Here is a 25,265-nt window from a genome sequence, read left to right on the forward strand (position 1 = left end):
ATGTGAATAACACACCACCAAATTCTATGAAGTTAATTGAAATAAATCCCTATTTACACTAATTTTATAACTGATGCCCATATCAGTTATACATAGAGAATATTCCCCAAGTTCAGAATACCTAAAAAAAAAAATTAGACCTTTTAATAAAGCAGTGGAGAGTCTTCTGAGAACAGAATATAAATGCCCATAAACATTGGTTTGGTCACTAAGTCATGTCCGACTCTTGCGACCCAATGGACTGTAGTCCGCCAGCCTCCTCTGTCCATAGGATTTCCCAGGCGAGAATATTGGACTGTGTAGCATTTCCTTCTCCAGGGCATCTTCCTGATCAGGGATTGAACCAGGTATCCTGCATTGCAGGCAGATTCTTTACCAACTGAGCTACAGATATTTGCGAGGTTCAGATTCCAATCATTGGTCTGTAGAACATCTACCTCTTGACTAAACGTAAAACTGAGGTGAATCAGGGTACTTTCATAAGCTATAGGTTTAACCTCTTCACCCCTGCTGGGGTTTTCTCCCCACCTCCATTCCCACCCCTGAATACCCATTGTTCTGGAAACGGGAAAAATCTTGCTGCCTTAAAAGTCAGAACAGCATAGGTAATGATTTTAAAAATGATCACATTTCAGTAGCATTTCAATTGTGTATGGGAATGTCCTCTTCTCTCCTGTATTGATCAGATGACTGAGCCACCAAACCAGTGGGGAGTAAGAATGCCATCTTTTCTTTTCAGGCACCCAACCAGAAAGGAGAAATTCATCTGGTGTGCTCTGAAAAAGTTGGCATATATAAGCCACTGATCTGACATTAATTTATAGCAAAGGGACTGACTAAATTCCAAGAAAATGAAAATATAATCCTCAGCTCCCGTAGTGTTGTCTAAGTCATTCCTCTCCTTCCTCACAAGGGACCTCTTGGCCCTACTCCACCTTGCCCCTTATGCACTGCAGTATGTGAGTGCAGTATGGAAGTGTGAGTTGACATTGTATGAACATGTTATTTTTACAGAAAAGTTAGTGTGTTCTGTGCTCTAGGTCTCTTTTGATTTTCCTGAGCTTTACAACATCAGTGAAACTAATCCATTGCTTCTGAAAATACTTGCTGTTTTTGTAAATGAATTCCTGAGCTCTTTTTTAAAAAAGATGTTTATTTCTGTTATGTATTTGTGGTGTATGGGATCTTCGATCTTCTTTGCATCATGCAGGTGCTTTCGTTGCTACATGTGAACTCTTAGTTGCAGCGTGTGGGATCTAGTTCCCTGACAAGGGATTGAATCCGCGCCCTCTGCATTGGGAGCACAGATTCTTAGTCAATGGACCACCAGGAAAGGCCCCCCTGAAATCTTTTCCCACTTTTTTTTGGCCCTGCACCTGTTTCAGGGAAAAAAAATCTTTTAAAAAATGTTAGCTATTTATTATCTCTCTCATATGCAATTTTCTTCTGTCTCATTAATCCAACACAAATCTAATAGAGATCTCTGTGTACCTGGCACTGCTCAGATGCAGGGTATATAGCAGGAAATGTGTAGAATAATTATGGAAGAATAAAGACAATAGAACAATAAACTTCATATTAAGCAAAATATGGTGGTGACCTAAGACAAAGTGGGGTGGAGCCTGGGTTATGTTGGCTTGAGTGGTAGAAAGGATGTTTTGTTTTTGTGAAACTTTAAGCCAAGAATGAAAAGCAGGAGAAGCCATGGGAATATATTAAGCTGGATCACTGTAGACAGAGAAGAAGGGTTTCTCCATCTTGGTACAATTGACATTGGAGGGCAGATAATAAATTGCTATGGGAGTTATTCTGGGACTCTAGGATGTTTAGCAGCATCCCTGGCCTCTACCCAGCAGGTGCTGATAGCACTACCCAAGCCTGGTTGTTACAACCAAGATGTCTCTGGACATTGCCGAAAGTACCCTCAGAGGCAAACACGCTCCCAGGTAAGAACTACTGGCACAGAGACACCATAATGTGCAAAGACCCTAAACAGCAGCAAGTTAAAGAGGAACATAAAAAGCTAGTTTGTCTGGAAAATACTGATTTAAGATGAAAGTGAGAGGAAAAAAACTTGGATGTAAGCAGAGGCCAGATCACATTGGAATTTTGCAGACTGTGGTAAGGACCTAGGTTTTCACTTTAGGCTCAGGTAGAAGGCATTGGAGGCACTGGAGGATTAAGTAAGGCCAGTTCTAATACAATTTACATTTTTAACATCACTGTGTCTGTTGTATGTAATGCTGCCTCATATTACTACCTTATTTGAGTTAGTAGATCAACTACCTGAGTTTGAAGCTAAAACTTATTTTAGATTTTTGGTAATACTTTTTACTTCCATTTTATGGGTTAAGATTTGCTAGGTGAACATTCTAGGGGCTATTTCACCCAAGAGACTATATAATTAATCTGGTTAGGCATCAAGACACATGTGTCTGGCTAGGCTAAGACACATGGTGTCTTAGCCATGCAAAAACTTACATAGCCATGCTTAGAAGTTAACATACCTTTTCATTTATTTATTAATCTAAACGTTAAAACGAGGGGAAAACCTGAATATAGTCATTTTCCAATGACTAAATTACTATTTAAAAAAAGGAAGAAGATGCAGTTATGGGTTGTAATGCTCATACAATTGGCCTCTTTGTTTCTCAGTTTCAGTTCAGTCAACTGGATCCAGTAGATGTGGAATTTCAAAACCATGTGTTAGACTGAGAGCTCTCAAATTCACAAGGACGATAAAAAATGGGTTGAGAGGGGAAACTGTGGATCTGTGAAGAGATGCCACCTACTCTCTTGGGTCCACCCTACAAAGACAGAGGAGGGGCCTACTCCCTTCTGTCCTAAGTTGAGTAACAAGCAGTCTCAAAGAAACCATTCTCTGCAGTTAGAATACTCAGTAAATGCTGTCTGACATGAGTCTGGGTTATCTTAAAGAGGGGCACAGTAGCTATTGTCCTGAAGCATTGTGAGAGAGAGAAAGATTTGGAATGACAATGCAAACTACACTTCCACCAAAGACTATCTTAGCCAGTATCTTAAAGAATGCACGAGATTTCCCCAAAGATTCTTCCAAGGTCCAGAGTTAAAAGAGTTAGATGACTTGGAGTCCTTTCCAACATTGCTTTTTACAATGCCTGGCATAGCGGTGGGGATTTTAACAGGGAGAATTCTGTGTGGAGTGAATCCAGGAGAAAAACATGAGGCTAAATTGGGAGCAGCTGACTGATTACAAAAAAAGGTATATGTAGTCCAGCTGTCATGGCCCAGTGAAAGGAGGAGGGGGCATCTGAAGGACTAAGGAAAGTACCCAGGAAAGAAAGACTTAAATATCAGGCAGGCTCTGTAGCGCTAGTTGGTCACTCACTCTCCTCATCAAGAAAGGCATATACCCTTCTCCCTCAATTCAGTCTAAAGGGATCCAAAGCCCTGTTTTGCAAGAAAGGGGTAAGTAGAACAGAGAAAGGAAGGATCCAGGGGGCAGGCAGTAATGTCTGAGTTGGCCAGGTTCAACACACTGGCAAAACAGAAGACCAAGGTTTCTCATTAGCAGGTAGAGACTGTGCACTGTGAGTTAGAATAAACTAATTCATTTTAAAAAGATAGCTAAAAGACAAGGATACATTTTCATTTTATTACATTTAACTCATCATGCTTGTTCATCATTCCAGTTACAATATCCAACTCTTAGACTTTCCTCTTTATTCTAGTTTTCCCAGGATTGATGGAACCATATCTCTTTTGCTAACATGGAAGAATATGTTTGACTACATGCTAGGTTAACATACTAGATTGTTCTGGAGGACCACTAAGATCAAGTGAGTTTTTCTTTATATTTCAGAGCATTTGTTTATTTACTAATTCATTTAACACATTTGTTGATTGCCCAGTATTTGCCAGCATTCCTCTTACTGGTTCTGGTTTGCAATGTTAAGCAGTTACCTCACTACAGAGGTTAACACTCAGCGAATCAGACTTCCTGGCTCAAGGACCACATTTCAAGGCCATGGGATGCTCAAGAAGCATTCAAGTGAACATGGTACCCAGAGCTCTATTTTCCAGGAGACAGAATGGAGAATTATACTAAGATAATGTGTAGGACTGATGGTAAGGCTGAAACTCCAATACTTTGGCCACCTCATGCGAAGAATTGACTCATTGGAAAAGACTCTGATGCTGGGAGGGATTGGGGGAAGGAGGAGAAGGGGACGACAGAGGATGAGATGGCTGGATGGCATCACCGACTCAATGGACGTGAGTCTGAGTGAACTCCGGGAGTTGGTGATGGACAGGGAAGCCTGGCGTGCTGCAATTCATGGGGTCACAAAGAGTCGGACATGACTGAGCGACTGAACTGAACTGAACTGATGGTTTCCTGTGTTCATTCTTCACATACCTCTTCTAGTCATTGATCCTGTCTCTAATATGGAGACACGTTTACTTCTGACTTAACTTACAATAAAATAAAATAATAAGTGTTTTCCTTTATTCCCTCTTTTAGTCGTTTAAGCATTATATTTCCATTGTTCTTTATATATATATATATATATATATATAAAATCTTTTTATTTTTTAATTTATTTATTTTAATTGGAGCTGATTACTTTATAATACTGTTTTTGCTGTACATTGACATGATTCAGCTGTGGGTGTACCTGTGTCCCCCAATCCCGAACCCCCCTTCCATCTCCCTCACCGTCCCATCCCTCTGGATTGTCCCAGCGCCCTGGCTTTGAGTGCCCTGTTTCATGCATTAACCTTGGACTGGTCATCTGTTTCACATATGGTAATATACATGTTTCAATGCTGTTCTCTCAAATCATCCCACCCTCGCCTCCTCCCACAGAGTCCAAAAGTCTGTTCTTTACATCTGTGTCTCTTTTGCTGTCTTGCATATAGGGTCATCGTTACCATCTTTCTAAATACCATATATATACTTTAATATGCTCTGTTGGTGTTTTTCTTTCTAACTTACTTTACTCTGTCTAACATATACAAGCAGCTCATGCAGCTCAATACTAGAAAAATAAACAACCCAATCAAAAAATAGGCCAAACAACTAAACAGATATTTCTCCAAAGAAGACATTCAGACGGCTAATAAACACATGAAAAGATGCTCAAGATCACTCATTATCAGAGAAGTGCAAATCAAAACCACAGTGAGGTACCATCTCATGCTGGTCAGAATGGCTGCTATCAAAAAGTCTACAAACAATAAATGCTGGAGAGGGTATAGAGAACAGGGAGTGCTCTTACACTGTTGGTGGGAATGCAAACTAGTATAGCCACTACAGAGAACAGTGTGGAGATTCCTTAAAAAACTGGAAATAGAACTGCCATATGACCCAGCAATCCCACTGCTGGGCATACACACTGAGGAAACCAGAATTGAAGAGACTCGTGTACCCCGGTGTTCATCGCAGCACTGTTTACAATAGCTAGGACTTGGAAGCAACTTAGATGTCCATTGGCAGACAAATGGATAAGAAAGTTGTGGTACATATACACAACAGAATATTACTCAGCTATAAAAAAGAACACATTTGAATCAGTTCTATCGGTCTTTCTTATGCATAGATTCCCCTGGGAACTTTTTCTATAATAGAAAAATAGCTTTACACCTATGTGTTTTGTACTCTCTGACTTACTCTAATAGACAGTAAACTTCATAAGAATAGATTTCTGCAAACCACTGTCAATTTTGATTTGCCAGATAAAAGTGGAGCCTGAGTTTTTGTCATTTTCCTATGTTTCCTTGGTGCTTCTGTCATCTGTTCTTAACAACCAATAGAGTAGAAAGTCTAAGTTGTAAGGTAAGGTCCTGTCCAACCAGGCCCAGGTCTGTGTTTGCAAATTCCCATCACCAACCTCAGCTCAACACTGTGTATTCTGATGAAGATATGAAGTAGGAATCCTGAGTGAAAGCATTTTTGAACAGCTCTGTGAAACCTCTGGAACAAGGTTTCTCAATCTTGGTGCCGTTAACATTAGGGACCACAATTCCTTATTATGGGGATGAGGGGGTACCTTGTCCATTGTGTTTAGAAGTGTTTCTGCCCAGTGGATGCCAGTCGCAAATTCCTCACTTCCCAGTTGTGACAATGAAAAATTTCTTCAGATATTGGCAAACATATCCCATGAAACGAAATAATTCTTGGTTGAGAGCCACTGCTTTAACTTCTGCACAAACGCTTTTCTCTTTACCATGAGATCAAGAGAGGACCTCCATTTAAATTTTTTTTTTAATTTTTATTTATTTATGGCTGCACTGGGTCTTCACTGCTGCACATGGCCTTTCTCTAGTTGCAGTGCAAGAACTTCTCATTGCAGTGGTTTCTCTTGTTGCAGAGCACAGGCTCTAGGCATGCAGATTCGGTAGTTGTGACACACACACTTAGTTGCCCCATGGGGTATGGAATCTTCCTGACCCGGGATCAAACCCATGTCCTTTGCATCTGCAGGCAGATTCTCAACCATTCTAGCATCAGGGAAGTCTGAGAGGGCCTCTTTAAAGAGAGGTAGTAGTCAAGAAAAATTCTAGAAGGAAGACATAGATAATAGCAAATGTCACAAAACAGTATGGGTGGAATTATGTCTACTAAAGAAATAAATTGAAGTCCTAACCCATGCCCCTTATACCTGTGAATATGACCTTGTTTGGAAATAGGGTCTTTGCAGGTGTAATAAAGTTAAGATCGATCATACGGAAGTAGGCTAGGCCCTAGTACAATGGCTGGGCTTCCCAGGTGGCTCAGTGGTAAGGAATCTGCCTGCCAAGCAAGAGACATGGGTTCAATCCCTGGGTCAGGAAGATCCCCTGTAGAAGAAAATGGAAACCCACTCCAGTATTCTTGCCTGGGAAATCCCATGGACAGAAGAGCCTGGTGGGCTACAGTCTGTGGGATTGCAAAGAGTCAGACACCACTTAGTGACTAAAGAGCAGCAGTAGCAGCTAATACGGTGACTGGGATCCACATAAGCAGGGGAAGATGGAGAGGTGCAGATACAGAGATATAGACACATATAGAGAAGAGAATGCCAGGGGAAATTGGAGGCAGATACCAGGGACTGTCAGCAGCCACCAAAAGCTAGGAGAAAGGCATGGAAGAGATTTCTACCTCAGATCCTTCGGACAAAGTGTAACTCTGCTATACCTTGATTTTTTAGACTTCTAGCTTTCAGAATGTGAGAAAATACATGTCTGTTGTTCTGAGGCAGTGTATGGTAACTTCTTAGAACGTCCTAGGAAACTAATGTGAATGGTAAACACAGCAAAAACTGTGAATAATAAACATGGACTGTGCTAACTTTGGAGAAGGCAGTGGCACCCCACTCCAGTACTCTTGCCTGGAAAATCCCATGTTCGGAGGAGCCTGGTGGGCTGCAGTCCATGGGGTCGCTAAGAGTCGGACACGACTGGGTGACTTCACTTTCACTTTTCACTTTCATGCGTTGGAGAAGGAAATGGCAACCCACTCCAGTGTTCTTGCCTGGAGAATCCCAGGGATGGGGGAGCCTGGTGGGCTTCCATCTATGGGGTCGCACAGAGTCGGACACGATTGAAGCGACTGAGCAGCAGCAGCAGCAGCAGTGCTAACTTTCCTTTAAACAACCTACAGTCAAAGATAAGTTATTCTGTAATAAACTTTGTTTTGTAAGATCATAATACACTGTATGAATCATAGGTCAGAAAATCAAGCTGCAGTTTAGTAAGCAGAAATAGGTACTCAGAATACAGCAACAGTAGAAATAACAGCTCATGTTTAAGTACTTAAAAGTGTTTGTAAACTGCTAGATTCTTTAAAAGCAAAACCAAAATATCACTGTTGCTTTTATGCTTTCATTTTGTTTGTTACACAAAATGTACTATTTGTTTATAATTAATTTATTTTTCACTAGAGAATATTTTTATTGTTTTGTTTCTGGGTCCCAGTCAAGTTCCTTTATGACAGAACAAATTCCTACATTATCTGAATTTTTATGATGAGTGTGTATTACTTTTATAACCAGGAAATAAAATAACTTCTGATTCAAAAATAAGAGATTATGATCTACTAAGGTATACAGACTATTTCTATATGTTTCTCCCTGTTAACAGCCCAAAATAAATGTTAGCCAGTCAGTCACTTAATCTCTTTTAATGGTTAAAAATGTGTCAGGAATAAAAGAAGGATGATAGAAGAAAAACATTTAAGGTGTTGTTATATTTTGTTTAGTGTTGTATTTAAATTCATGAGCATATAGAAGGGGAGAAATATGAACAAGACTGGCTGTAATAGAAAATATTGAAATGAATGCTCAGTGAATGTGAAAAAGCTTCTTTTTAAGATTGTGAAAAAGGGTCACAAATATTTATGTTTCAAAGTCAAAGGCATTTAGAATATTATATTCACAAAAACTGAATTTAGTTTATAGTTTTGGGTTTTCAAAGCCAGAACAGAAGAGGAAGGTGATTCCACTTTCAGTGGTTTGCCTACATTTAAAATGGGATCCTGCTGCGTTTTTATAGTCAGGTTGTTTTAGGGGTCATAACCTGAGCCAGAGAGAAATGGAAATGATTAAACCATCTGAGAGCATCACTAACTAGTTTAGTAATGGCTTGAATATATTTGTCATCTTTGCAGAATCAACACAGGGTAGCACCTCCTCCTGAACTCCTACGATGTTCGGTGGCATTTCACGTTATTGTTTTTCTTCTTACCACACTCGCCATTCCTTCCCTCTTTTTCAGTAGAAACACCTACTCTTCCTACCCCTTAAAATGCCTCAGTCATCTCTTCTTTAAATTCCCATAGCCTGATTCTGGGTATCACAGTCCTCACTCCATGCCCCCAGGGTAGCAGAGTGGAGCATGATGGTGCCTGCAGAGGGGGGTGGGTAGGGACCGAAACTTGATCCATCTGCTGAGCACACCCCTCAGTGCAGCCCCTTGTCTCTACTTTCTTCCCATAAAGAAAATACTCATTTCCCATGGCATGTGCCTATGGGCTGAATCTACCTGGAAAGTGTACTTTTATTCTTTTTTCAAAAAATTAATTTCCCCAGAGTAAGTGCCTTTTTATAATTTACTCAAAGATGTCATATAAGAATAGAACTTAAATGTTCTCACACACAAAAAGGATAAACATGTGAGGTAATGTATTTGTCATTTAACTAGATGGGAGGAAGTTTTTCAAAATGTATTTGGAATCATCGTGATGCACAGTCTAAATATCTGACAGTGTTATTTGTCAATTAAGGACACCTTCCTCTCACCTTGGGCTTCCCTTGTGGCTCAGCTGGTAAAGAGTCCTCCTGCAGTGTGGGAGACCTGGGTTCGATCCCAGGGTTGGGAAGATTCCCTGGAGAATGGAAAAGCTACCCACTCCAGTATCCTGACCTGGAGAATTCCACGTACTGTATAGTCCATAGGGCCGCAAAGAGTCAGACATGACTGCACGACTTTCACTTTCAATTTCATTCCTCAATAAAGCTGACGAGAAAGAATCACTCTAAATATTTCAGACCTAAATGTTTCTAAACTGTTGGAATGGAGAAGGAACGGAAGGCAGAAGGAAATGCAAGTAAATTCAGGAAGGCACTGAAATTCCTTAGGCGGCAAAGCAAAGTGTCATTTCCCAGACCCATAAGGGGGACACTACAGCTAATGCAGCCATGGACCAAGGAGCATGCAGTCCCTCCAACACTGCTGACTTGCTGTTGGTAGCTCAGTAACTGCCAGATCCAGAAGCAGGAAAAAAATTTCTTTTCTCTTTCTTCTGACTTCCAGTCAGCTGCCATTGACTCCCATTGGCAGAATTTAATCAAAACCCAGTTAGCAAAGGAGTCCAAAAAATAATTTGGAAGCTTCCAATCCTTGACAGAGTTGAGGAGAAAACAAAAAGGCGTGTGTATGGCTGAGAGACAAGAGGAAAATAACCAACACCGCCAAGAACAGACTATAGCAGAAAAGATGGGAAAACAATTCTAATTCATTTGCCCCATAAGCCACTATACAGCTTGACTAGTCTGACAGCTTTTGGAATAGATCTAAGATTCGCAAATGGTACTGTACTTTGAATTGCCCAAGATCTTTTAACAGGTACCCAAACCTGTTTTTCACTCCTTGGACATTGATTAATTGATGAGGGGTGCAAACTGAACAGTAAGATTTGTGAAACCTCCCGGGTGAGTCTCATGTTCAATACATTGGAGGCCAGGGCCATGGCTGGGAGTGGCTGCCATGGTGTCAGGTGGACACAACAGTAACAGCAATGTGTCCGTGAAAAATTCACGTGGATAAGGAAGTTGTGGTAAATGTATACAATGTAATATTATTCAGCTATAAAAAAGAACACACTTGAATCAATTCTAATGAGGTGGATGAAACTGGAGCCTATTATACAGAGTGAAGTAAGTCAGAAAGAGAAATACCAGTACAGTGTATCAATGCATATATATGGACTTTAGAAAGATGGTAACAATGATCCTATATGCAAGGCAATAACAGAGACACAGATGTAAAGAACAGACTTTTGGACTATGTGGGAGAAGGCCAGAGTGGGATGACTTGACAGAATAGCATTGAAACATGCATATTACCATATGTAAAATAGATGACCAATGCAAGTTCCATGCATGAAGCAGGGCACTCAAAGCCGGTGCTCTGGGACCACCCAGAAGGATGAGGTGGGGAAGGAGGTGGGAAGGGGATTCAGGATGGGGGGACACATGTGCATCTGTGGGTGATTCATATCGATGTATGGTGAAACCCACCAAATATTGTAAAGAAATTATCCTCCAATTAAAATAAACTACTTAATTAAAAAAAATTCACTTGGGACTCAAAACACTTTGCAGGGGACTGTTGTCAAACAGGAAGAAGGCAAGAAAATGCAGCAGGGTCAAGATACCTTGAAATATAGACAATACTGATATATGAAAATGAAACTCATTCAAACAGGTTACATGATTATTTACATCACCTTAGACTTCTTTGTAGTACCAAACTTTCAAGACAATATTGTGTGTGTGTGTGTGTGTGTGTGTGTGTGTATGTGTGCCTGTGTAAATGTTAGTTTTATATATGTATAACATGATTAGCATTACAGTAAGTGAATTAGCACAGCATCTTCAGGAAAATATCAATTGTGCCTTTGAAGGGCAGCATATTAAAAAGCAGGGACATTACTTTGCCAACAAAGGTCCGTCTAGTCAAAGCTATTGTTTTTCAAGTAATCATGTATGGATGTGAGAGTTGGATCAAAAAGAAAGCTGAGTGCCAAAGAATTGATGCTTTTGAACTGTAGTGTTGGAGAAGACTCTTGAGAGTCCCTTGGACTGCAAGGAGATCCAACCAGTCCATCCTAAAGGAAATCAGTCCTGAATATTCATTGGAAGGACTGATGTTGAACCTGAAACTCCAATACTTTGGCCACCTGAATCAAAGAACTGACTCATTTGAAAAGACCCTGATGCTGGGACGGATTGAAAGCAGGAGGAGAAGGGGTTGACAGAGGATAAGATGGTTGCATGGCATCACTGACTCAATGGACATGAGTGTGAGTAAACTCCAGGAGTTGGTGATGGACCGGAAAGCCTGGAGTGCTGCAGTCCATGGGGTCACAGAGTTGGACATGACTGAGCGACTGAACTGAACTGAACTGAAAATACTGAGTTATGGTCTATGATTTCCCGGATGTATAAGAACACCTCCAGCCCAGGTATTCTGACTTATTTTATCATTTCTATTATTTCTTTATCATAAGATGCTTTGAGTAGTTTTCTGCTAAAGTCCTTTCTCGGAAGGGCTTGTTCATTTACAGGTGAAGACTCTGAAGCACCCATATAATCTCTTCTGAACTGGTTAACCTAAAATCACAAAGCGAATACATCCTCAACTATAGGGATTCTCTCCCTACTGTGCATGTACAGAAAAATAAATGAATCTTCTTTTTTGGTGATGGAGAGCTGGAGCAGTGAATTAGGTTTTGCTTGCATTTTTGCACTAAGCAAAAAAGCTACAATTAAGTTACAATTGCATATCATTGGCAAAGGCATCCAGAAGGAGCGCTTTGTCAGGTAGTTCTGGGTAACTGGATTCTAATGAAATCAGTAACTCCTTTCAGTGCTCTTCCCTGGAACAAATTGCTAAGTATGGTTCAGTCAAAAGCTGCTACACAAAGGATAATGGCAAATGAATTCCTAGTCTACTCTTTGGGAGGATTATACACTCAACAGGATGTAGTAATAATATTTAGATATAAATGTTAAAAAAATATGTCTTGTAATTTATGGTGAATTTCTTTAGTGAGTAAGAAAATAATAAAAGCATAGAGAAAATAAAACTTTCAGCAATATATTTACTTATCCTATGTGATGGTTAATTTTATGTGTTAACTTGACTGGATAAACGGGTGCCCAGGTTTAACATTATTTCTTTGTGTATCTGTGTGAGTTTAGCATTTAAATTATTTGAGGAATCAGTAAGTGTGGGTGGGCATCCCACAATCCCTTGAAGCCCCAAATGGAACAATAGGTGGAGGAAGGAGAAATTTGCCACTTTATTCTGCCTCAGTGTGGAGTTGGGATATTTCGTCAATTTTTTCCTACTTTCAGACTGGTATTTACACTATCAGCTCCTCTAGTTCTCAGACCTTCAGATTCCTCAAAGTAAATTATACCACAGACTTTCTAGGTCTCCAGCTTGCAGACTTGCAGATGAAAGAATGTGGGACTTCTCAGCCTCCATAATTAAGTGAGTTAATTCTTCATAGGAAATTAATCTTTCTCTTTAGCTAGAACTCCTACTGATTCTGCTTCTATGGAGAACTTTAATAGACACTGAGATGGGCTTTTTTTTTTCTTAAGATACACCATGGTTTTATCTCCAATACTAAAAATAATACTGTCATACTTAAATAACAGCTGGGACCCTGCAACATGCTGGGTGTGTCACTAACTTGTGCCACGCAAGCAAGCCATATGAATTCAAAGGATATTTTAACTTTATATGTAAGAATCAATCATTGCTATTATTCAGTCACAAAGTCATGTCCGACTCTTTGCAACCCTATGTACTGCAGCAAGGCACCCTCCCCTGTCCTTCACTGTCTCCTGGAGCTTGCTCAAGTTCATGTCCATTGAGTTGATGATGCTATCTAACCATCTCATCACCCCCTTCTCTTCCTGCTCTCAATCTTTCCCAGCATCACAGTCTTTTCTAATGAGTCAGCTTTTCACAGTAGATGGCCAAAGAATTGCATCTTCAGCTTCAGCATCAGTCCTTCCAGTGAATGCTCAGGGTTCATTTTCTTTCGGATTGACTGGTTGGATCTCCTTGCAGCCCAAGGGACTCTCAAGAGTCTTCTTCAACACCACAATTCAAAAGCATCAATTCTTCAGTGCTCAGCCTTCTTTATGGTCCAACTTTCATGTCCATACATGACAGCTGGAAAAACCACCACAACTTTGACTATACAGACCTTTGTCAGCAAAGTGATGTCTGCTTTTTAATATGTTGTCTAGGTTTGTCATAGCTTCCCTACCAAGGAGCAAGCATCTTTTAATTTCATGGCTGCAGTCACCATCTGTAGTGATTTTGGTGCCCAAGAAAACAAGTCTGTCACTGTTTCCATTCTTTTCCCCATCTATTTGCCATAAAGTGATGGGACCGGGTGCCATGATTTTCATTTTTGATTGTTGAGTTTTAAGCCAGATTTTTCACTCTGCTCTTTCAGTGTCATCAAGAGACTCTTTAGTTCTTCACTTTCTGCCATTAGAGTGGTACTATCTGCCTATCTGAGGTTATTGATATTTGTCCTGGCTATCTTGATTCCAGTTTGTGCTTAATCCAGCTGGGCATTCATTAAGTAGTTTTACCCTCATATCTCTTTAAATTTGGATGAGTATCTTTAACTTTGAAGTACAAGAGCCTTCATCTGGGGAATCAGGTTTGTCTTCACTGCCCATTTCTCCACTCACCATGTTAAAAATATGTAGACCCAGAGAATATGGTTTGAACAAATTTAAGATATTTACTGTTTCTTTCACCACCAAATTATGGTTAAAAAATATAATTTTTACTCCCAACCAATGCCTGTGACTAAAACCCTGTGTGGATTGGTATTATGAATGAAAACTGTTGCCTGCTAAACAAAAGATGTTGCAGACTCCAAGCCATTAAAGCCTCCCCCGTGGTGAGCCATGAGGGAACTCTGGAAGGGAAAGAATAGGATACTGATCCCAGATAGCTGAGGTGCATATCAGGGGAAGGATTTCAGTGAACCCACACTCTTGCATCTTCCTGTATAAAGATATGTCATTAACTTTAGATATCTGGTTTTCTTTAATTAACAGTAATCTTTTGGTGATCCCACTATCTGGTCGTGTTGCAAAAACTCCTCCATCTTCTCCCTTAGCTCTTTGAAGCAGTCCCTCAAAGTTCTCTAAGAGACTGTGCCCTGGGCTTAAGCCCTCAATTTTGTCTGCAAAACAAAACATAATTCTCAAAATTTAGGTTGTGTTTTTTTTTTTTTATAATCAATATCTTCTCTTCACACAGAAACACCTTTTCTTGGAAGACATATTGATAACTCTCCTTTACTACTGGCATTAATGCCTCCTTCTATAGATAAGTTATGACACAGAGAATACATGTGAAATAAAAGAAATATCTCTTTCCAAGCAGATGCAGTTTTTAGTAGCATATCAAACAAATACTAACCAGGATCATCTCCTTGATATAGGTACCACATATGTTCTAAGAGCATAGTCATATCCTATACCTCAAGGGTTTTGTACAGTTGTAAACAAAACTATCTGATGGAGTGATATTGTAATGTTAATTGTTCTTCTATGATGTACATCAGTTCCATTATGTGATAACCAACAATATAACTTCATGAGAGAATTTTTACAATAGCTTATCAATTTTCTCTTTGAACAGAACATTAGTTCTTAATATTCTGATTTTGCAAATATTTTGTTATGCTATGATTTATACTTAAGTCTCAGGACTAAAATCTTGAATGATAGCACTATAGTTTTAGTTTCTTCTCTCTTTTTATCTTTAAAATTAATTACTTTTTTTTACTGGATTATATTTTTCTACTAATTCAGGAAAAATAAGCCTCTAGGTTGTCCCTTTTTCTTTTTTACTTTTAATTATGGAGACTTCACTGGGTCTATGTCAATGTTATTCAACTGACCCTTCACTCTAATAATATATAATGTTCAGATATTTACTATCAGACATTTTATTGTAATTTTATGATATAGGTGCTTATATAAATATTCACATTTGTACATTTGTGACTATAATAACAAATTTAATTTTTCATGCCAGACTCATGCTTGATGTATTTTGAGAAATTTTCTGAGTTGTATAATTCAGATTGCACCTTCATGACTCATTTTATGTTTTACTCAAATATTTCTGAAGCAGTAATATGTTTTTGTGGGTTATGGATATGAGGCAGCAAAAAATAAGAGCAAAAAGTACAATCTAATATATGTAAAAGTTAGCATGAAAATGACATAATATTTTAGGGAAAGTAAACTACAGAAGGTAAAAGAAACCCCAGTGATACGATAGGCACTGTGAGGGGACATCAGAGGGCAGACAGACTTAAACCACAATCACAGAAAACTTATCAGTCTAACCAACCTAATCACATGGACCATAACCTTGTCTAACTCAATAAAACTAAGCCATGCCATGTAGGGCCACCCAAGACAGACAGGTCATGGTGGAGAGGTCTGACAAAATGTGGTCCACTGGAGAAGGGAATGGCAAACCACTTCAGTATTCTTTCCTTGAAAACCCCATGAACAGTATGAAAAGGCAAAAAGATAGGACACTGAAAGATGAATTCCCCAGGTCTCTAGGTGCCCAGAATGCTACTGGAGATCAGTGGAGAAATAACTCCAACAAGAATGAAGAGACAGAGCCAAAGCCAAAACAACACCCAGTTGTGGATGTGACTGGTGATAGAAGCAAGGTCCAATGCTGTAAAGAGCAATATTGCATAGGAACCTGGAGTGTCAGGTCCATGAATCAAGGCAAATTGGAAGTAGTCAAACAAGAGATGGCAAGAGTGAATGTTGACATTCTAGGAATCAGCAAACTAAAATGGACTGGAATGGGTGAATTTAACTCAGATGACCATTATATCTACTACTGTGGGCAAGAATCCCTTAGAAGAAATGGAGTAGCCATCACAGTCAACAAAAGAGTCCAAAATGTGGTATTAGGATGCAATCTCAAAAATGACAGAAGGATCTCTGTTTGTTTCCAAACAAACCATTCAACATCACAGTAATCTAAGTCTATGCCCCGACCAATAATGCTGAGAAAGCTGAAGTTGAATGGTTCTATGAAGACCTACAAGACCCTTGAGAACTAATACTCAAAATAGATGTCCTTTTCATTATAGGGGACTAGAATGCAAAAGTAGGAAGTCAAGAAACTCCTGGGGTAACAGGCAAATTTGGCCTTGGAGTACAGAATGAAGCATGGCAAAGGCTAATAGACTTTTGCCAAGAGAACACACTGGTCATAGCAAACACCCTCTTCCAACAACACAAAAGACTACCCATGGACATCACCAGATGGTCAACACCAAAACCAGATTGATTACATTCTTTTCAGCCAAAGATGGAGAAGCTCTATGCAGTCATCAAAAACAAGACCAGAAGCTGACTGTGGCTCTGATCATGAACTCCTTATTGCCAAATTCAGACTTAAATTGAAGAAAGTAGGGAAAACCAATAGACCATTCAGCTATGACCTAAATCAAATCCCCTATGATTATACAGTGGAAGTGAGAAATAGATTTAAGAGACTAGATCTGATAGAGTACCTGATGAATTATGGACAGAGGTTTGTGACACTGTACTGGAGACAGGGATCAAGACCATCCCCAAGAAAGAGAAATGTAAAAAAAGCAAAATGGCTGTCTGAAGCGTCCTTACAAATAGCTGTGAGAAGAAGAGAAGCGAGAAGCAAAGGAGAAAAGGAAAGATATACCTATTTAAATGCAGAATTCCAAAGACTAGCAAGGAGAGATAAGAAAGCCTTCCTCAGGGATCAAGAGCAAAGAAATAGAGGAAAAAAAATCGAATGGGAAAGACTAGAGATCTCTTCAAGAAAATCAGAGATACCAAGGGAACATTTCATGCAAAGACAGGCACAATAAAGGACAGAAATGGTATGGACCTAACAGAAGCAAAGATATTAAGAAGAGGTAGCAAAAATACACAGAAGAACTGTACAAAAAATATCTTCACAACCCAGATAATCACAATGGTATGATCACTCACCTAGAGCCAGACATCCTGGAATGTGAAGTCAAGTGGGCCTTAGGAAGCATCACTAACGAACAAAGCTAGTGGAGGTGATGGAATTCCAGTGGAGCTATTTCAAATCCTAAACGATGATCCTGTGAAAGTACTGCAGTCAATATGCCAGCAAATTTGGAAAAGTCAGCAGTGGCCACAGGACTGGAAAAGGTCCATTTTCATTCCAATCCCAAAGAAAGGCAATGCCAAAGAATGCTCACACTACTGCACAATTGCACTCATCTCACATGCCAGTAAAGTAATGCTCAAAATTCTCCAAGCCAGACTTCAGCAATACGTGAAAAATGAACTTCCAGATGTTCAGGCTGGTTTTAGAAAAGGCAGAGGAACCAGAGATCAAATTGCCAATATCCGCTGGATCATGGAAAAAGCAAGAGAGTTCCAGAAAAACATCTATTTCTGCTTTATTGACTATGCCAAAGCCTTTGACTGTGTGGATCACAATAAACTGTGGAAAATTATGAAAGAGATGGGAATACCAGACCACCTGACCTGCCTCTTGAGAAATCTGTATGCAGGTCAAGAAGCAACAGTTAGAACTGGACATGGAACAACAGATTGGTTCCAAATAGGAATGGAGTACGTCAAGGCTGTATATTGTCACCCTACAGGGTACAGTGCCAACTGATAGATCCATCTTAGAAAATGTGGCTAGCAAAATACTTTAATACTTCTACATTATCCCATGGATAGTGGCCAAAGTGAATGGTTAACATTTTAAAGTCTTGTTTCATGATCCTGGATCAATCACTTAGTATCTAATTAACTGTTACCTTGGATAAGAAGTAATTTCTTAGAACTTCAGTTTTCTCATCTGTAAAATGAGACTAAAAATGCTTGTGTTAATTTTTGTTACAAAAATGTAAACATCTAGCACGAAAACAATGTAATTGTATGCTATATGTTAATTTTATTGCTTGTCTCAATGGTTTATTGTTTATTATTTATAGGATGTCCACAAAGGAGAAATGAATTTTACTCATGAAACATTCTAAGATAATTTTGTGTGGAATTGTGTATGTGTGTTTTCAAAAAATTATCTCTATATGCTTTGAAGGCTCATACCAGGAGAGAGTGCAGATAAAGTTAAGAATGGAGTGAAGATAAGACAGTGGTTTATTTGTTGGCTTGTTTTCATCCTGGCCTCAGTAAGAGATAACTTTCTATTGATTAGTGAATATTTAGAGCTGAGTGGTAGCTTTGCACTTGCTGAACACTATGCAGAAAAAATAAAGCAGCCCATGATGAAAATTAATAGATTGTAACTGTCTGCAGGCTTCAAATCTTCTAAAATGACTCTTGAGAGAAATAACTCCCTAACTCCCTAATCCTACTAAACTTCTTCCTCAATTGCTTATATTTTGGTTTCTCAGATCTAGCCAGATTTGTTTCAAATGCTTTTGATCAAGGAAATATAGACCATTCCAGGGCATGCTAATTATTTTTTTAAGGGAAGTAGATAATTTCCCTCCCCGAATTCTAAAAAGGATAACTTTTCACAATACTAAATTCAGTTTAGTAGTTCATAGCTCTTTGATTCAAGGTTATTAGCATGTGCTAGAGAATTATATTGGACAGACTTTTTCAGGTATTCTAGGACCATTGGAGATCATGTTTATGTATATATTTATATATCTTTTCAATTTCCAACCCCTGAAGCACTCCTTTTTATGTTCTTTCTTTATTAAAAACATCTGGGTCAAAGTCTGAAAACAACATAGAATACATATCAATAAATAAATTCCACAATAAACTATGGAGAGAACATCAGTTGAGAGACTTCACTCTCATTATTTTATCATCAATATGATAATTTTTGTTGTATTTTGTATATTATAAATGTATTTACATGTTTTAAATTAATACTTAAAATGTATTATATACAACTTAAACTAATATTAACACTATTATTTAGTAAAGATCCACACTGCATAACTTCTTCCATCAACTATCTTCAGTTTTAACAGTGATACAACATCTTGTCAGATAATTCCTTAACTGCAAGGAACAAAAACCCACTCAAGGTATCTTAAGCATGGAGGGCATTCTATATTAAAGAACTATGAGCAACTGTTAGACTTAACTCTATAGTTAGACTTAATAGACATAAAAAATCAACCAGTAAATATATAAACTGTCTAGCCACTTTCTCTGCAAATGCCTGGTCTCCTGTATCTCTTCTGTCCTCTGTACCCACAGTGATACTGCAAGCCTCATCAGGGCACACGGGACAGAATGGCCGCCATACCCCCAAAGTCTGTATCTCCAAGAACTGCCTTTCATAATCCCCACAGTCTGATTCTTACTTTCTCTGTCTGTAATTTAAATTTTCACAAAGAGGATTTTATTGGACCCATCCCTTTTCTAAAAAGTTAAACACGTGTTATCACACTGTACAAACACGGCCGTAGGACTCTCTTTAGCTGAGGTCAATGCTGGGTTTTTGGAAAGGAAAATTAATCCAGATGGAAAAGGTAAAAGTGAATCTATCCTTAAGGACAAAGCTGATAATTTTTATTGTGGGATACTTTTGTGAAATTAGTAAGGGCAGTTATTCCTCTTGTAAACACTGTCTAGAATGTTTTATTTCACTTTGTTACATATGATTTCAAATGTTAGAGGTTCCTTTGAGTTAACAAGGAGAAATTTATTTCTAAGGGAAAACTCAAGCTTACAAACACATTTAAATTAGTTATGGAAATAATTGAAATGGGGGGAAAGGTGGGAATACTCAGAATCAAGATAACAGAAGTGGAATGAAATCTACTTTTGAACAGTTGAGGCCCATGGAGAAACCAGGCCTGGGTGGTTATCTATCTATAATCATGATATCTATATAGCTATCTATAAACACTAATGCCACTAATTACCACAGCATTTATTCTGGTGTTCTCACTAGAATAAACTTTTTCTGTGACTGTGAGAAAGTTGGCTTTCATTATCTACAATATATTTATGTGTTTGCTCAGTCCTACAATACAAATAGTTTCACAATTGCTAAATCATATTTTTTAAAAAATCAAATGTACTAAATATTTCTTAGACAGTTTTGCCTCATCATGGGAGAAGCATATATGATAATATTTTGTACTATTTTTGCAACTTTGTGTATGTCTGAAATTAGGTCAAAATGTAAAGGTAAAAAAAATAAAAAATTTTGAATCTGACAATCATTTTTTAAAATTGATGCTTGAATTTCATGTTTTGTTTGGGAAGCCTTATGCTAACATCCTGTTCCCATTCAAGCTTATAAAATGTTGTCTGATACTTAATTCTAGGTGTTTTCACACTTTGATTTTTATGTCTACATCTTTAATTTATATGCAATTTTAATTTACTTATTATATAAGATAAAGAATTGACTATGTTTTCCTTTGATGTGTAGACAGTCATTGTCCCCAACCATATCTATAAAAATCCATTATTTTCTGTAAACACACACACACACACAAAAAGCCTTTGTGATATGCCAAATCACTATAGTATATGCATGTGTCTGTTTCTTGCCCTTCTATTTTCTTCCTGATTCAGTTGCCTATTGAAATATTGGTATCACTGTTCAACCATCTTTTATCTACATCTGATGGGACAAGTCTGGCTCTCTGGAAAGATTCTGAGAGGGAGATCAGTATGTAGGAAGTTGATTAGTGAGTGCTCTGGTGATTAGCATCTGTGGGGAGGAGACTGGTGCAGGAATGGACTGAGGGAGAAAATGTGCTTGAAATGTCACATTAAGCCACTCTTGAGCCCATAGGGAGCTCTGAAGAAAGGATGAGTGACAAGTGAGTGACATCACTCAGTCGTGTCCGACTCTTTGTGACCCCATGGACTGTAGCCTACCAGGCTCCTCTGTCCAGGGGATTTTCCAGGCAAGAGTACTGGAGTGGGTCGCCATTTCCTTCTCCAGAGGATCTTCCCGACCCAGGGATTTAGATCTTCCGCAATGTAGGCAGACGCTTTACCATCTGAGCCACCCCAGAAATGTTTGGAGTTAAAATGGAGGGCTGAACGATTATACTGCTGCATAAGCTAGTAATTGGATGCAGGCTACCTGTTCGAAGGAATACAAATCCTGGGTGAAGTGATTTCTTTGGCCAAGAGACATTCCTAGAGAGGACGGGCTACTGGGGGCTAGCAGAACTTGTAGCAGCAGGAGGAATGTGTCCATGAAAAGCACAGTGTCCACTACACTACACATTATAGTTTTACACAGAATATTTTCATTATTTAGTTACACTGTGTCTTCCACATGAACTTGGAAATTGACCTATTGAGTTCCTTTTTAATTTCTGTTTGAAATACATTTGGAACTCCATTAAATTCAAGATTAACTGGTTCTGTAATTGTAATTGACCCAAGAATATGAAAATACAGGCATTTTCTTCCACCCTTGAAGATCATATATGTTTTCAAAAATATGTTTCAATAACTAATTATCGTGTAAAACATTGTAGGCCCTTTTCTCTGAAGATTCAATAATAATTTGCTGTGCATGGAGAGTCCCTTCTAGGTCTCCATCTATGATACCTCACAGTATCTCTTTGTGTGGTGTAAGGAACAGGATTTAGTGAGAAAGGGGATAACACACAGGTCCAGGCCCAACAAGAGAAGCAAGCAAAGGCACAGGCTTCCCATTCTCCCACTGCCTGCAGAAGAATGTCCTGAGTCCTGGGTACTGCTGACCCACAATGTGGCGCTGGGCTCCTGTTGAAGGCCACTTTCCCCTGTGTATCTCTTTTGTTATGGTGCAAGCAGAAGGGCAGTTTTTTCAGGGAAATAAAATATTTTTTGATGTGGAGTAGTCTGGAGTCAGGATTCTAGTTGTTTAGGAGAGTTGTCTAGGAAACCAGCTGCCTGGCACAGGGTGGCATTCAGCCCATTGTAGGAAGCCAAGGTTGGTGCAAGCCAAGCTTGGTGGAAGAAGTCAATTTGTCTGGGGAACCTACAATAACATCCGGGGTTACTTTTTTCAGGATTGGGGGGGGGCACATTTGCACCTGTGGCCGATTCATGTCAATGTATGGCAAAAGCCACCACAATATTATAATTATCCTCCAATTAAAATTAATGTTTTGAGAAAAGAAAAAAAAATAGTTTTAAGCTTGCTGCTTTTATTTTTATTATTTAAAATTGTATTTATTTATTATTTATTTTTCACTGAGCTGAGTCTTCTTTGCTGCATGGTCTTTCTCTCTAGTTGCAGAGAGCAGGGGGACTCTCTAGTTGCAGTGTACTTGCTTCTCATTGCAGTGGCTTCTCATTGCAGAGCACAGGCTCTAGAGCATACACTCCTCAGTAGCTGTGGCACATTGCTCAGTAGCTGTGCATCCCAGGCTCTGAAGCACAGGCTCAGTAGCTGTGGGTCACAGGCTTAGCTGCTCTGCAGCATGTAACATTTTCCCAGATCAGGGATTGAACCTGTGTCTCCTGCATCACAGGTGGATTCGTCAACACTGAGCCACCAGGGAAGCCCTAGGGTCATTTTTATTTTTATTTATTTTTGGTTGTTCAGCACAGATTACAGGATCTTAGTTCCTTGACCAGGATCAATCTTGTGCCCTCTTCAGTGGAAGTATGAAGTACTAACTACTGGTTTGCCAGTGAATTCTTAGGGTGACATTTAGACAATTCTGCTCATTGCACCAAGTTTTTTTTCATGTTGATGTATGGCAAAACCAATACAATATTGTAAAGTAAAAAATAATAATAATAATCATTGCACCAAATATTCCTTCTGGAAAATAACTTTTCTTCTCTTTTTAATAATTCCTACTGAAATGATTATTTGATTTCCTGGATTCATTTCCCATGTTTCTTAACTGCATTCTCATAATTTTCATCTCTTTAATTTTGAGGCATGCCTCTGTATATACTCTTTAAGACCAATGTCACTGTGCAGCTGTTTCTTATTTTGCTCTATTGACACTGGAGTTAAGGGGAGTTTTTTCTCTGTTTCATTATAATTCTCAAAAACTCAGTTAACTTAGTTACTTCAATTTTATTGTCAGTTCAGTTGCTCAGTTGTGTCTGACTCTTTGTGACCCCATGAACCACAGCACGCCAGGCCTCCCTGTCCATCACCAACTACCCAAACTCATGTCCATTGAGTCGGTGATGCCATCCAACCATCTCATCCTCTGCCATCCCCTTCTCCTCCTGCCCTCAATCTTTCCAAGGATCAGGGTCTTTTCAAATGAGTCAGCTCTTTGCATCAGGTGGCCAAAATATTGGAGTTTTAGCTTCAACATCAGTCCTTCCAAAGAATATTTAGGACTGATTTCCTTTAGGATGGACTGGTTGGATCTCCTTGCAGTCCAAGGGACTCTCAAGAGTCTACTCCAACACCACATCAAAAGCATCAATTCATCAGTGCTCAGCTTTCTTTATAGTCCAACTCTCACATCCATACATGACCATAGCCTTGACTAGATGGACCTTTGTTGGCAAAGTAATGTCTCCGCTTTTTAATATGCAGTCTAGGTTGGTCATTGGAGAAGGCAATGGCAACCCACTCCAGTACTTTTGCCTGGCAAATCCCTTGGATGGAGGAGCCTGGTAGGCTGCAGTCCATGGGGTCACTAAGAGTCAGACACGACTGAGTGACTTCACTTTCACTTTTCACTTTCATGCATTGGAGAAGGAAATGGCAACCCACTCCAGTGTTCTTGCCTGGAGAATCCCAGGGACGGGGGAGCCTGGTGGGCTGCCGTCTATGGGGTCGCACAGAGTCGGACACAATTGAAGCGACTTAGCAGTAGCAGCAGCAGCTAGGTTGGTCATAACTTTCCTTCCAAGGAGTAAGCATCTTTTAATTTCATGGCTGCATTCACCATCCGCAATGATTTTGGAGCCCCCAAAAATAAAGTCAGCCACTGTAGCCCATTCTTGTTTTAAAGATATGCAATCCTTTAGTATCTTTGACATGATTAAACATCCTGTATTGGATGTTATCTGCTATTTCCTTTATTGCTTTAGTTTTTCCTGGGACTATATGTATTCAGTCTGTTGTTTCTCTTTCTTACCTATGTTTCCTCTCAGGTTTTTGAGATTTTAGTATGTTCCCAATTATAACTAACAGCCCAGATGTAGCAACATGTTACATTCAGGTGTTTTTAAATCACAGGTTAATATGCTTTTTATCCCACAGTGAATTCTGACCCTGCTTGTGAAGGTAAGAGAAAAGGTAGAAGGGAGGATTAAAATGGGGAGAAAGTTTGTGTGTGATTGGGTTTTCTTTAGAAGGAGAAGGGAATTTATAGGCACAACCTTTTTTTTGGTTTGTTTGGGGTTTTATTTATTTATTTATTTTCACTCACTTTAGTATCTCCTTCTTGGCCCAATTTCCACGCAGTGTCTCCTAGGGGAGAACTTCCATTTTACTTGGCGAGCTGTTTACTTGGTTTTATCTTCTAGGAAAATTCCTTTCTGGGAGTCTACTGCAACTGTTCCACAGATCTTGAATTAATCGGCTACTTGACAGGGCTGGTCCTACTCCCAATTCCAGCTGCTTGGAACTGGAAAACTTTGGAAGTTCTGAGGAGTAAACTCACTTACTTGGTCACCCTTTTATTTTTAATCTGTCATAAATTGCAGGTGAATAAGCTTGGTTAGGTTTCAAAAACTCTCTCTTCTATGCTGTCAGGATAATCCTTGATGTTCTGATACTTTAATCATATACCCTTCTGGGTCTTGCAGTGGTACAATGGATTTAGTTTGTTTTTAGAGTTTCCTCACATTTGAATGAGATTTCAAGCAGGAGAAGAGGTAGTCATGGATGGTTAGTCAATCATCCTGCAAAGACTCCTGATAGGAATTTGGAAAATGGAAGCCAAACATTTAAAATTCTACTGATTGATAGAACAAATATTTTCTCTCAGTAAATTGTGTGTATTTTTTTCCCCAAAGGTAAATAATAAGCCAAAT

This window comes from Bos taurus, chromosome 4 (genome assembly GCF_002263795.3).
Source record: "Bos taurus isolate L1 Dominette 01449 registration number 42190680 breed Hereford chromosome 4, ARS-UCD2.0, whole genome shotgun sequence".
Taxonomy (NCBI): Eukaryota; Metazoa; Chordata; class Mammalia; order Artiodactyla; family Bovidae; genus Bos; species Bos taurus.